Here is a 12041-nt window from a genome sequence, read left to right as displayed (position 1 = left end):
CAGGCCCAAGAACACTGGAGCAGGTTGGGATTTTTTCCGTGAAATGTTTTGTTGTTGTTGTTGTTGTGAGCAAAATGCCAGTTTATCCTGCAGAAAAGGTTGGGTTTGGAAAGGGTCAGTTTGGATGAATTTACAACTCAAAAAATTGTCTGTGTGTGGGGGTGGGAGAGGTGGGGGGGGAGTTTAAACCTTTTCTAAATGAAAAATTCCAGTTTTCTGGACAACCAACTTTTTTGTTTTGAAATGAAAGCGAATTAGAGGGGATTAAAAATGGTCAAACCAAAAATGAAACGTTTCAGTTGACCCAAGCCAGCTTTTTTTTTTTTTTTTTTTTTTTTTTTTTTTTTTGCAAGCTGTCAGTTTGCGCAAGTTTTCAGGATGGACTTTTCATCCCGATTCAGAAGGGGACCTTTTTATCCACCTCTCCAAAAATGTTTGCGGGGCGGGAAAACCGGATCCTGCCCTGTTGTGCTGAAACCCCTGCGGAGATGACAGATATGCCAGTGGCCGGGTGTGTGAGGTACTAATTCACGGTCACTTTCAGGGAGATCTTTCCAGAAAGGTTTGAAGGAGCAATGAATAATCAGCAGAATCCAGGCTGGCAGCTAGAGAGACTGGAGCGTTTGCGCCTCGAATGGCTGGAAGGCGGGTGCGGGGCAGGTTGGAAGAGGAGCAAATGCCCAGATCTTCACAAGCTTCAGCTCATTCATTGCAAATGATGCTCCCCATATGCCCCTTGGGGCGGTGCAGGCAGGTCAGGTTAGTGAGGGGCTGCAGAGAACAGGACTAAACAGAGCTCCTCCCCCAGGTCTCACAGGCAGGCCTGCTTGCCGCCTACAGCTGAGCGGGCCTGTAACTGGATCTGCAGGGCCGGCTGGCAGAGGCTGCTGGAAAACGAGGGGTGCAGAATGCCCCCTACAGAGGGTTGCTAGGCAGAGATGTGTCTGACTGGGAGACAAGTACAAATGGAGGAGCCCCCCTGCAGCCAAGGAAAGGCTTAGATCACCCCCAGTGACAAAGCCGGGACCAGAGTGATAGCAAGGACCCGGTGGCAGTGGGAGAGGACATGCTACAGAAATGTGAGGGTGGGGTCCCTATCCACATTTTACAGAAGGGGAAACTGAGGCACAGAAGGGTGCAACTTGTCCAGCATCATGGCAAAGCTAGAGAGAGGACCCAGGAGTCCTGACTCCCAGGACCCTGTTCTGACCACTGCCCCACTCTCCTTTCCCTTCAGGGCCTGACCAAACCTCTGTCACAGCAGTGATCCAACACTCCAGCCCAATACACATGCCTACCTCTTGCTAATGCCAACGGGAGCCAGGCCAGATGATCAAACCAGCCTGGGCCGCTTGGCATGAACGGGGGCAGCTCCACCGACATTCATGGATCTGCAGTGGTTTCCGGGATTTAGCCTGGGTACCAGCTGTGGTGCAAAGGCAGGTCATTCCAGCCCCAGCTCAGAAAGCAGAGATCCTCGGGGCGGAGTGGGGGGACGCGGGATGTGTTTGAAGGTGAGATCTCAGGAGGGAATCGGGAACATACATTCAGGAACCCATCCCTCAGCCAGCCAGCCACTTCCCCCAGCCAGCCAGCCACTTCCCCCAGCAAGTCTATTTTTAAGCTTTGGCAGCACAAACATGCCTGAGAGCAGTGTGTGTGTGTGTGTGAGAGAGAGAGAGAGAGAGATGGGGTGAGAGGAAAGGGGAGAGAAAAAAAATGCATGAATAAAAGTGTAAGACAAGCAGGATGAAACAGACCTGACTGTGTGTCGGGGGGGAAATATGATTTCAAGTTAAAATTAGCCCTTCTAAAATAATAATGGCTGCACCTCCCATCACCCCTGGATGTGGGCACAAGCAGCACAGCCTGGCAACATCACCTGCATGTCCAGCCATGCAATCTATTCGCCCGCCCTTCCAAGGAGGACGGAGAAACCAAAGGTCATTCACTCATCTAAAGGGCCGGGGAGGAATTGTTACTTGCCCTAGGCCAGTGGAATTTTGCAGAGCGGGACCAGTGTGGGTGCGGATCAGGCACTTAGGAAGCAGACAGCTGGGATAATGCATCTTCTGAGAGATTGTGTGTGTGTGTGAGAGAGAGAGAGAGAGGGCATGATTTAAATGCAAACTGGGGAGTCTAAAATAGATACTGCTAACTCTGCATTCTCTGTGTGCGAGCCCCAGTCACATCCACACACATCCTATGTAGCCATGCCCACCCCAGGTAGATCACGTTCACACACACCGACTCAAAAGAGCTATTAAAAACGTAGGAGCTGGCGACAGCTGATTTCTGAATGAACGACACGATGTACTTTTAACCAACGCAAATTACATCCTACGCCCATTCCCCTCTCTGAACAACCCCATCCAAGTTCCTTTATGCGGGATCAAATAACATGAGAAGGGATGAAAAATGCTAAGTTTTAAATAAACAAATAAGCATCCTTGAAGAAAACAATGTGACCCGCTTCTTTATGACAAGGTCATTCTCATCCAGCGAACACCGGCTCAGGTCTCCTCATCAGTCTCTTTGTGCCTTTCGATATTCAATAAAGCCATGTCAAGGCAGTTATATTTTCTGCGACGTAGCTATATGCTTAGGGACTCGAGAAGGGGAAATACAGATGTAATTAGATCTATCGGAACAAGGTCATAGGCTCTCTCCTCCATGGTAGAAAGGATGGCTTCTAAAGCGAGAATCTTAGCAGCTGTGTGAAGGCAGTTTATCAAGGATTGAAACTGTTTAAACCCAGAGCTAGTTTTGATTTGAAGAGCATCTACAAGCAGACATTTCATCGTCAAAGTTGGAATCCCCCAAAATACCCTCCTACGCGTATAAATGCATTGCTGCTATTTAAAATCTGCACCAAGATTTAAGTTGAGCATCTCAGCAAATAAACACGATCAGCAGTTTCCAGCCAAGGTTATTTATTTTTGAATCCATTTCCTTTTGCTAATTCTTTGATCAGAGCTGTTGATCAATACAGTACTTCTGGGTTTAAAATAGTGGTTTACTTAAACACACACTTATAAAACCCAAATGTGCCAGAGATGATTTGTTTGGTTGGATTGAAAAGGGTTGGGGCTTGGGTTAACAAGTGATTTCGCTTCATTTGAAACCCCCGTTCTTTTAGAGACCTCCTCATAGGCGCAACAAGAAACATGGCGACAATAGATAATGAGAGTTTTTAAATCTACAGTCCCCAAGGTCATTTTCCAACACATACACCCTCTCCCAAACCCGGTGCAGATTTCTTCCCCTGTTCAAGACGCGTTGGTTTCATCGGTATAAAGAATCATCCCTCCCATGAGATGCCCATCACCCAACCTACAAAAGATCTATCTGCATAGATTCCAAGCTGCAGGATATCTGGAATAAACAGGGCAAGCGAGATGACCGGACGCTATTAACACTCATACACAAATAAAAAGACAGACAAAACCTAGAGGCAAGGTTTTTCAGGACAAAATGGCCACACCAAAGGGGGAGGGGGAAAATACCCCCCAAAAACCTTTCTACATCAACAACTATGAATCCAATTACACTAATTAAAGCATCTTGTTTTTACAAAGACATTTGTTTTCCTCCTTACCTGGTCTATACTCCGATCTGCCACAGCCCTCCTTTAAGGATCTGTCTCGCGTGATATTATGAAGGATGCTCCAGCAGGGATACAGGAAGAAAATAGCTCATGGGTACCAGAATGAGCATTAGCATCGCAGCCTTCTACACACACACTGAACATTGGGAGAGTCCATTGTAGCAGCCCAGGGAAGGGTGGTGGCAGGACTGGCTGCTATAGAAAACAAAACAGAGGAGGAGGAGGGATTTTTTTTTTTTTAATGAACCAGAAAAAAAAAATGAGAATGCCTCCCCCAGCCGGTTACCCAGGCATGTGGGAATCTTCTGCAAGATCAGGTTGCCTGCGTCAGGGACGAGATTTCAGTTTAACCTGCTTCACTGAAATGCACTGAAGGAGGTGAGACTGACTAATGGTGTATTATTAGTCAGTTTCAGCTGATAAATGCTCCGGCACGGCTTTGCTGGAAGGCTTGGTGGCAGCAGAAAGATACTTTTTTTTTCTCTTTTGCTCCGAGATGCTCGCCGTCATCGATTGCAATTTTTTGCCCCCATCACACCCGCAGAGACACAGCACACTGCATTTAAATGTGCCTTTTCAAACAGGAATCAAAGGCTTTTGGGGGGAAAAAAAACCCCAAACAAACCCAAATCCTTGATGTTAGCCATTTGAATTTCACATCTCAATACAGCAGAGTTAAACTATCTAGATTATCTGGCCCCCGTCACTGGGGGATTCGAGTGGCTCAGCCTTGGAGTTATTTATCCTCTCCATGCTCCAGTGAGGTGGGACGGGGAACTGAGGCACGAGAAGACTAATGGACTTGCCCAAGGTCACTCAGAGAGTCTGTAGCGGAGCAGGGAATTGAAGCTAAGTCCTGCAGATCCTAGGTTAGCATCCTAACCGCAGGATTATCCTTCCTCTGTTCATGAGCTGCACACAGCCACAGCCTAAGGCCTGGTCCACACTAAACATTTAGATTGACATAGCTACATCGCTCTATGGTGCTAAAAAATGCACACCTGAGCGCTGTAGCTACACCAACCTAACCACTGGCATAGATGCGGCTGCAATGGAATAATACTTCCGTTGACCTCGGTACCACCGCTGGGGGAGGGGCAGTTCCTACAGAGATGGAAAAAAACCCTTCAGCTGCTACAGGATAGTCGACACTATGGGGATTACGGCACCGTATCTCTGCCACTGGAGGTCCCACCACGTAGACAAACCCTGAGTAATGCAGAGTGCACAGTGGGCTTGGAAGATCAACTGCTGTCTGCAACAATGAGACAACCTTCCAACTTCCAGTGCGTTAGTGGGGCTTACCTTTCAATCAGCCACCAATGTTTCTTTGTTATGGCGTTTCATTGTCCTTGGAGAGGAGGAAGTGGGTTGGGTTTGGGGGTTTTTTTTGTTTGTTTTTTTTTTTTTTTTGGTTGGTTGGTTTTTTAAGTGGGGGAAAGTTTACAACAAAGAATCAAGTGAAATAATATTGTAACAAACCTGTAGTTACAGAGGACTTCACTGTTACTGCCATGATACTGTTCAGGATTTCATAGAAACAGCAAGGATAGAACTCAGATCCTCCTGTGCCAAATGTGTAAGACCTTGCCACTTGAGCTAAAGGAGAATCACCATTAGTTGTATGCAGTATAGGGCCTATGACACACAGCTAAGCCGTTCCAATTATGTTCAGGGGAGGGCATGGTGCAGGCAGTAGTCAGCTCTTTAAATTATCTTATTTGGATCCTGAGCCTCAGGTGACAAAGCATCAGAGGGAGATGCGCTTTCTTGCAACACTGAACAAGGAACTTTAATAAGTAAAACTGTATCATCCCTGTAGCTCCCACGTATCTCTTACTCCGCTCCTGCCTAGAACCTTCCCTCGCCCTCTGTCCAGGCTGACTCCTTTGTACAGGCTTAAAAGAAACACTCTTTACTCAAAATCCTTTTAAGAGCCATGTACTTGGAGGATCTTTCTAAGCAGTCACACCTTGTTTAGGTAGATTTATAAAACAGTCATCAAGTTTCCTTCAAATACATATATTGCTTGTATTATGGTAGCACTCAAAGCATGCCCCTCCCACCCACTCCACTCCACTACACTCCACTCCAAGATCAGGGTCTCATTGTGCCGGATGCTGCACATTGACAAGAGGGGAAGGGGACTTGCCCAAGGTCACCCAGCTGATCTGTGCCAGAGCTGGGACTAGCATCCAGGTTTGCTGAGCCACTGGGCGGTGTCCTACTCAGTGGGTCACACGCCTCTCCCGCCAAGATTATCAAACAACAACGAACACCCCGAGCCAACGGCAGACAAAGGATGCTTCCGCCAGCCTCTGTACAAACTTCCACCAACCAAACTCTGACCAACCTCACCCAAAGAGCTGAGCACGGAGTGGGGCCTTTGAATAGCCACACACACCTGTCTCCCATTATCGTGGTATCTGAGCACCTCACAATCTTTGATGAATTTATCCTCACTACACCCCTGTGAGTTACAGCTGTGCTATTAGCCCCATTGTAAATATGGGGGGAAACTGAGGCACGGAGCGACTAAGCAACTTGCCCAAGGTCATACAGGGAGTCTGTGGCAGAACAGAGGACTGAACCTATATTTTCTGAGTCCAGGCTAGCGCCCTAACCACTATGCCCTCCTACCTCTCAAAAACGACTACACAGGACAATGAGGAATCTGACCCTGTGACTTGGGCCATTCCAGAGCTGAGGTCAGGACACCTTGCCACTACCACGCCAGGGCTGCTGGCTTGTGTGCTTTGGCCAGAGGGGACCCGATTCACAAAAACATCTCTATTCTGGACAGCACTCAACCATGTGCGAGTCCCGTTGAAGTCAAGGGGACTTAAGCATATGCTTAAAGTTCGGCACACACTTAAGTGCTTTCCTGAGTCAGGGCCCCTCCCCAGGATACAAACCCAGGAGAGACATTGTGTCTGTTCCCACAGCAAATGCCAGTTCAGCTAGTGCCCTCAGCAGAGAGGCCAAGGACTGGAGAATCAGCCACACAGAGACCAAACTCCCCTCTGGTGCCTGCAGTTCGGGGGGAGGCACACATGGGGCAGTGCACGAGGAAGCTCATGGTTCTCATGCAGGGCTGAAGCCAGAGACTGACTTCCTGTTGAACTGAATGATCTTCTTGGGAACTCAGGAAAATGGAGCAGGTGAAACTGACCAGCAAGGTCAGTTCACAGCAGCAGGTAAATATCCCAGTGCCTCTGCCCGGCCACTCACATCCACCCTGCTCAGACTGCAGCCTCAAGGCCTGTTTGAGGGACTCCTTAACACGCGTCTCAGCAGGTCAGCTCTGCAGTGCCTGGCGAATGATGGACAGTTCTGCGACTGCCTTTGCAGAGACACTGCTGCCCGTCAGCGTGACAGCTGCACAGGTGACATGGCCTCTGATGAAGCATAATTGTGCAAGCAGGTGGGAAGTCACAGGGTAGACAGCTGGTGCAATGGCTTCCCCAGCCCTGGGTTCAAATCCCGACTACCAGTGAAATGGGTTTGAGGCGTCTCAGCTTAAGACCGCATCTAGACGGGAACCTTTTCTCCAGTATAACCTATGGTTTGAATGTAAACGGACATTAACCCATTCGCCCATGTGGGCACACTTAATCCAGGATCAGAGGGCCTTGCTTTGGTTCAGCGGATGTCATCAGGGAACGGCTGTATAACCGGCCCATCGGTATAAGTAGGTAACATAGATCAGCCCTTGTACTTAGGAGAGATTCCCCCACAGCACAAAAATGTCCATGTGACTTAGCACTGTGGCTTAGCACTGTCAGTACCTAGACACCATGCGTGCTGTACACCTTGGGGGTTATTTTTGCAGAAGACAGTTGACTTTAATGAGCACTTTTTATAGGCTTCTGTCAGACCATTGATTCAGGGCATCAAGCAAGCTGGCAGGATCCGAGGCGGCGACTTGGCAGATAGCTTCGTTGATAGAAGAGCTCGATAACGGAGTGGCAAGCTGCGTTCGAGCCAGAGGCAGATACGCGGCATGGTTCTCTGGGTCCTGTCACCATCTTCGGTCAGCATCAGCATTGACTGTTTGACAGGCAAGACTGAGGAAGCAGCTACAGCTGGCGTTGAGCTGGACGCCGTTCTGCGGCGAGATCTCGCACACGCTGATGACATGGTCTTGTTGGCTCACATTGGTGGGTTGCTGCAGCCAATGACCGATCTGGTCAGGCAAGAAACAGCGCGCATCAGTCTGGTTGTTAATCCAGGGAAAACTAAGTCCCTGGCCTTTACCATCGGACAATCTCCGGCTCTAGATTACAAACAGCTCAGCATTAATCTGTCTGGAAGGGACATGGAGCAGGTGACAACAGTCAAAGACCTGGGCAACATCATAGAGTGGGAGAGGATACTCAAAAGATGAGGATGTTCGTATAGCACCAGTTGCTGCCCGTTCTGGGCCATTCATCAGCCTTTGTGGGGACATCGTGACATCAGGTTTGCTAGGAAACTGGATCTACAGAACCACGGTTATATCCACTCGATTGCAGGGCAGCAAAACACGGGTGTTGAGCAAGGCTGAAGAACACCAGGTGGCCGTTTTCGATTCTTGCCGTCTTCGTCAGCTGCTCCACATTAAGTGGCAGGACAAGACCAGCAACAAGAACATTCAAAGCCAAACCCAGCAGCCGCCACCAGCGTTAGTTCAGTTTCGGCAGCTTTCTTGGCATTAGTAGGATGGAAGACCAAACACATTACAAAGCGCGTGTGCCCAGGAATGCCACCATGCAGCTGGAGAGCACATGGACACTAAAAACTTTGGAGGCATGATAAGATCGCCAATGATGGACATAAATCAAACATCCAGTCAGACCACCTGAAGAACCTAACTGGAGAGCGATCCGGATCAGAGCTGCCTTATGGCCCAGGACTAGAATAGCAGGGGGTACTGTAGGTTGGATTTGAAGGGCATCGGCAGGTGGGGGGGGGAGAACCCCAGGACTGGAATAACAGGGGAGCTGTGGGTTGGGACTGAGGCATCAGCAGAGCTGTGCAGGGCACTAGGACCGGGAGAGCAGAGGGAGAGGGGATTGAGTCAGGATTAGGGTGAAATGGCAGAGCTGTGTAGGGACCCACGGATAGCGTAGCGGGGTGTCTATCAAGGAGCTACAGAATCAGTCTGGGGGAAAGGTTAGAACCGTCAAGCCGTTTAGCCCTGAAGTGTCGGAACTGTTACATAAAAACAAAGTTCTCAAAGCCTAATGGGCACAGAAACATTTCCATTCCATTTCAAACTCCCGGAATGAAAAACAGGGGAGCTGATTTCTTTTTAATTAACTTTTCCTCCTGGGTGCCAAAAACACTCAACTGTGCTAGCGCTGGAGAAGCGGAAAGCGAACCTGACAAGGCCTAGCCCTCTCTTTAAAGCAGGATTAGGCACAAGGATGGAATGCATGGGAGAAACAAAAAGAAATCACTCCGCACTGGTCTAACTGCTCCTGTTAATGCAAACAGTAAAACTCCCGTCAGAGTTTGCCCAGCGCTGAGCAAGCGATGCTGAAAATCCCACCTTCGGGATTAATCAATAACAGACTCCTAGAAAGGGAAGGTTGGAAGGGGCCTTGCCAAGTTTACCCCCCCTGTGCTGAGGCAGGACTCCGTAGCTCTTTTCAGCAGTAGATATCAAAGCACTTTTACAAAAAAGGTTGGCTTCATTATCCCTGTTTTATGGATGGGGAAACTGAGGCACAGAGAGGGGAACGTGACTTGCCCATTGTCACCCAGCAGGCCAGTGGTAGAACCAAGGAGAGAACCCAGCTCTCTGGCACCCCAGTCCTGTGCACTAGCTACCAGGCCAAAGGAAAATACCCCTGAGAATTTTTAACAGGGAAGGTGACTAATCAGTGGAACAGACCACCAAGGGAAGTGGTGGATTTTCCATCTCTTGAGGTCATAGAATATCAGGGTTGGAAGGGACCTCAAGAGGTCATCTAGTCCAACCCCTTGCTAAATCCAGACTGCATGCCTCTCTGGACGATGCTTTAGCCAGACACAGGTTGTTAGGCTGAATAGAGGGGTAGCCAGGGGAAAATTCTCTGACCTGTGTTAGGGCCGGCCTTAGGGAAAACAGCGCCCTGGGTGAACTTGTATTTTGGCATCCCTGTCCCCACTCAACCCTGCTGCCTCCCTGGGCTCCCCACCCCTCTATTGCCCCCAGACCCCACTGCCTCCCCCCCATTGCCCCAAGCTCCCTTCCACAGCCATGCACCCCACTTCTTGCTGCTTGCCCACAGCGCCCTGGACGGTTGCCCACCTTGAAGCCGGCCCTGCAGGAGGTCAGAGTACCTGGGCTTAAAAATTGATCCCCGTATTACATCTATCAGTCAAGCCACTGGCTGAACTTTCACGCTAGGCTCCACTGCCCTTTGCTGTTACACCCCATGCCTTTGTCCGTACATCTGTCCTGCCCGCACCTCAGAGCGGGCACTTTTTCCGCCTCACAGACTCAGCATACGTCACAGCGATGAATAGACAGAGTCTCTGCCCAGGTCAAACACAGCGCAGAGCGTTAAACCAACAGCGAAAAGGGTGACAAGTCCGGTCGGTTCACAGGGCTCCCGATCTGACCTCACTTACGTGGGGGGAATAAAGGAACATCCCCACTACTGTCCATTGAATCGGGGGGAAGCTGGTTTAAGTGAGAGGACAGCCAGACCGCGGTGGGTAGGAATAGGTTGATAGACCCCCATATACTGCAGCCCTGAGTGGTTTCTGGTGGCTTCCCAACCCAGAGAACACAGTGAGTGCCGCTAGTGCTTGTTCTGCCATCGGTATCTGAAACAGCAGCGGAGGAGAAGAGGCCGGGAGGAAAGGGACAGGCCCAGGAAATTGATTTGGGTATAAAGAGATGCTCTCCCTTCAAGCCAGCTCCATTCCATTCCTGACAGGGCGTGCAGTCGAGTGGATGGGGAGCCAGGACTGCTGGGTTCTGTTCCCAGTTGAAAGGGTGTGGTGTTGATCCAGCAATGGGGAATTCAGGATGCCTGGGTTCTATTGCTAGCACTGTCAGAAACCCTCCTTCCAACGTGGCCACCTCCTTCTCTGCCAGACCCACTCCCTGCTCCTCTGAGCCCATACACACATGGAGGTGGCCCACCCCCCTGTGGTGCCAGACAACCAAACAATCCATTTTGCCACCAGTTACGGAGGAGAAACAGGCTCTAACTGGGGAACACTCTGGCCAGAGCCAGTTAGTCACGCCTCCAGCTTCCCCGCTCCTGAGCTCCACTTCAACAAATCAAGTGAAGACACAGCAAGTCCGTGCTCCCGCAGCCCATTTTAAAGATGCAGTTAAGCAGCGGAGAAGGCTATTAAATGCGGAATCATTGTCCCAGCTCGTACCATATGCTGTTTATTACCCATCCTGGTATTCCCCTAAGAAGCTTTTATCATCAGAAACTGAAGCAGCATTTTATTGCTTCTATCCATTATTATTTATGGCCGTGTAAATACCAAGCCGCCGCATTCAGCGATCTTGTTGGAGATTAAACAAGGATCTCAGGCCGTCTGAATAGATCTGTTGCCATTCAAGGATGTGGAGATGTTGGAATGGGACTCAGGAGGTTTATTAAAGGTTGTGTCACCTAGGAGCTTCAGTCAAGGATCAGGTCCCAGTTGCACCGGACGCTGCACATTTTTATGGCCATTAGGAGCATTACAGTAGCACCTACGAGTCCGTCTTGGCTCAAGATCCCATGTTGTTAGGCGCTATACAAAGAGATGGTCCCTGCCCCGATGAGCAAGTGCTCTAAAGAGATCTGTGTTCAAGTCCTGGCTCTGCCACAGACCTGCTGTGTGGCCTGGGGAAAGTCACTTAGCCCAAGGTTTCAATAAGTGACTGGCAATTTGGGAGCCCCGAGTTCCCGATGCTGGGTCCTCACCACTTCCTGAGCATCAGACCCTTTGAAGGCACCTCATGCGGGATACCCAGGAGGTCACTTTGGAACACGTTGGCCTCTCCTGGGCTCTCCATCTGTAAAACGGGGATAATAACCCTGCTACTTAGATTTCGAAGGCCAGCTTTTTCCAAAGGTGCCAGTGGAAATCAATGGGAGTTAGGAGGAGTCTAAATACTGTTAAAAATTTGGCCCTAAGCTCTGGGACAGGGACTGTCTCTAGGCAGACCAATGAGGCCTTGATCTCTCTTGGGGCTACCATAATATACATACTAAAGAAAGGTTTCAGAGTAGCAGCCGCGTTAGTCTGTATCCGCAAAAAGAAGAACAGGAGTACTTGTGGCACCTTAGAGACTAACAAATTTATTAGAGCATAAGCTTTCGTGGACTACAGCCCACTTCTTCGGATGCATATGTGGGCTGTAGTCCACGAAAGCTTATGCTCTAATAAATTTGTTAGTCTCTAAGGTGCCACAAGTACTCCTGTTCTTCTTTTTGCGGATACAGACTAACAC

At 49.4% G+C, this 12041-nt stretch overlaps 1 protein-coding gene across 2 annotated transcripts in view; it reads right to left on the bottom strand.

Annotated features, from left to right (window-relative positions):
• Positions 1-3931, bottom strand: part of SV2A (synaptic vesicle glycoprotein 2A) — a 56658-nt gene extending 52727 nt beyond the window's left edge. For both annotated transcript variants that reach the window (XM_034756786.1, XM_034756785.1), the window contains exon 1: positions 3599-3931. The gene's annotated coding sequence lies outside the window, so the exon portion shown is untranslated. The remainder of the gene's footprint in view (positions 1-3598) is intronic.
• Between the last annotated feature and the right edge of the window lie 8110 nt (positions 3932-12041).

This window comes from Trachemys scripta, chromosome 24, assembly GCF_013100865.1.
Source record: "Trachemys scripta elegans isolate TJP31775 chromosome 24, CAS_Tse_1.0, whole genome shotgun sequence".
Lineage (NCBI taxonomy): Eukaryota > Metazoa > Chordata > Testudines > Emydidae > Trachemys > Trachemys scripta.
Note: the sequence above shows the minus strand (reverse complement) of the source record. Positions and strands in the feature narration are given on the sequence as shown.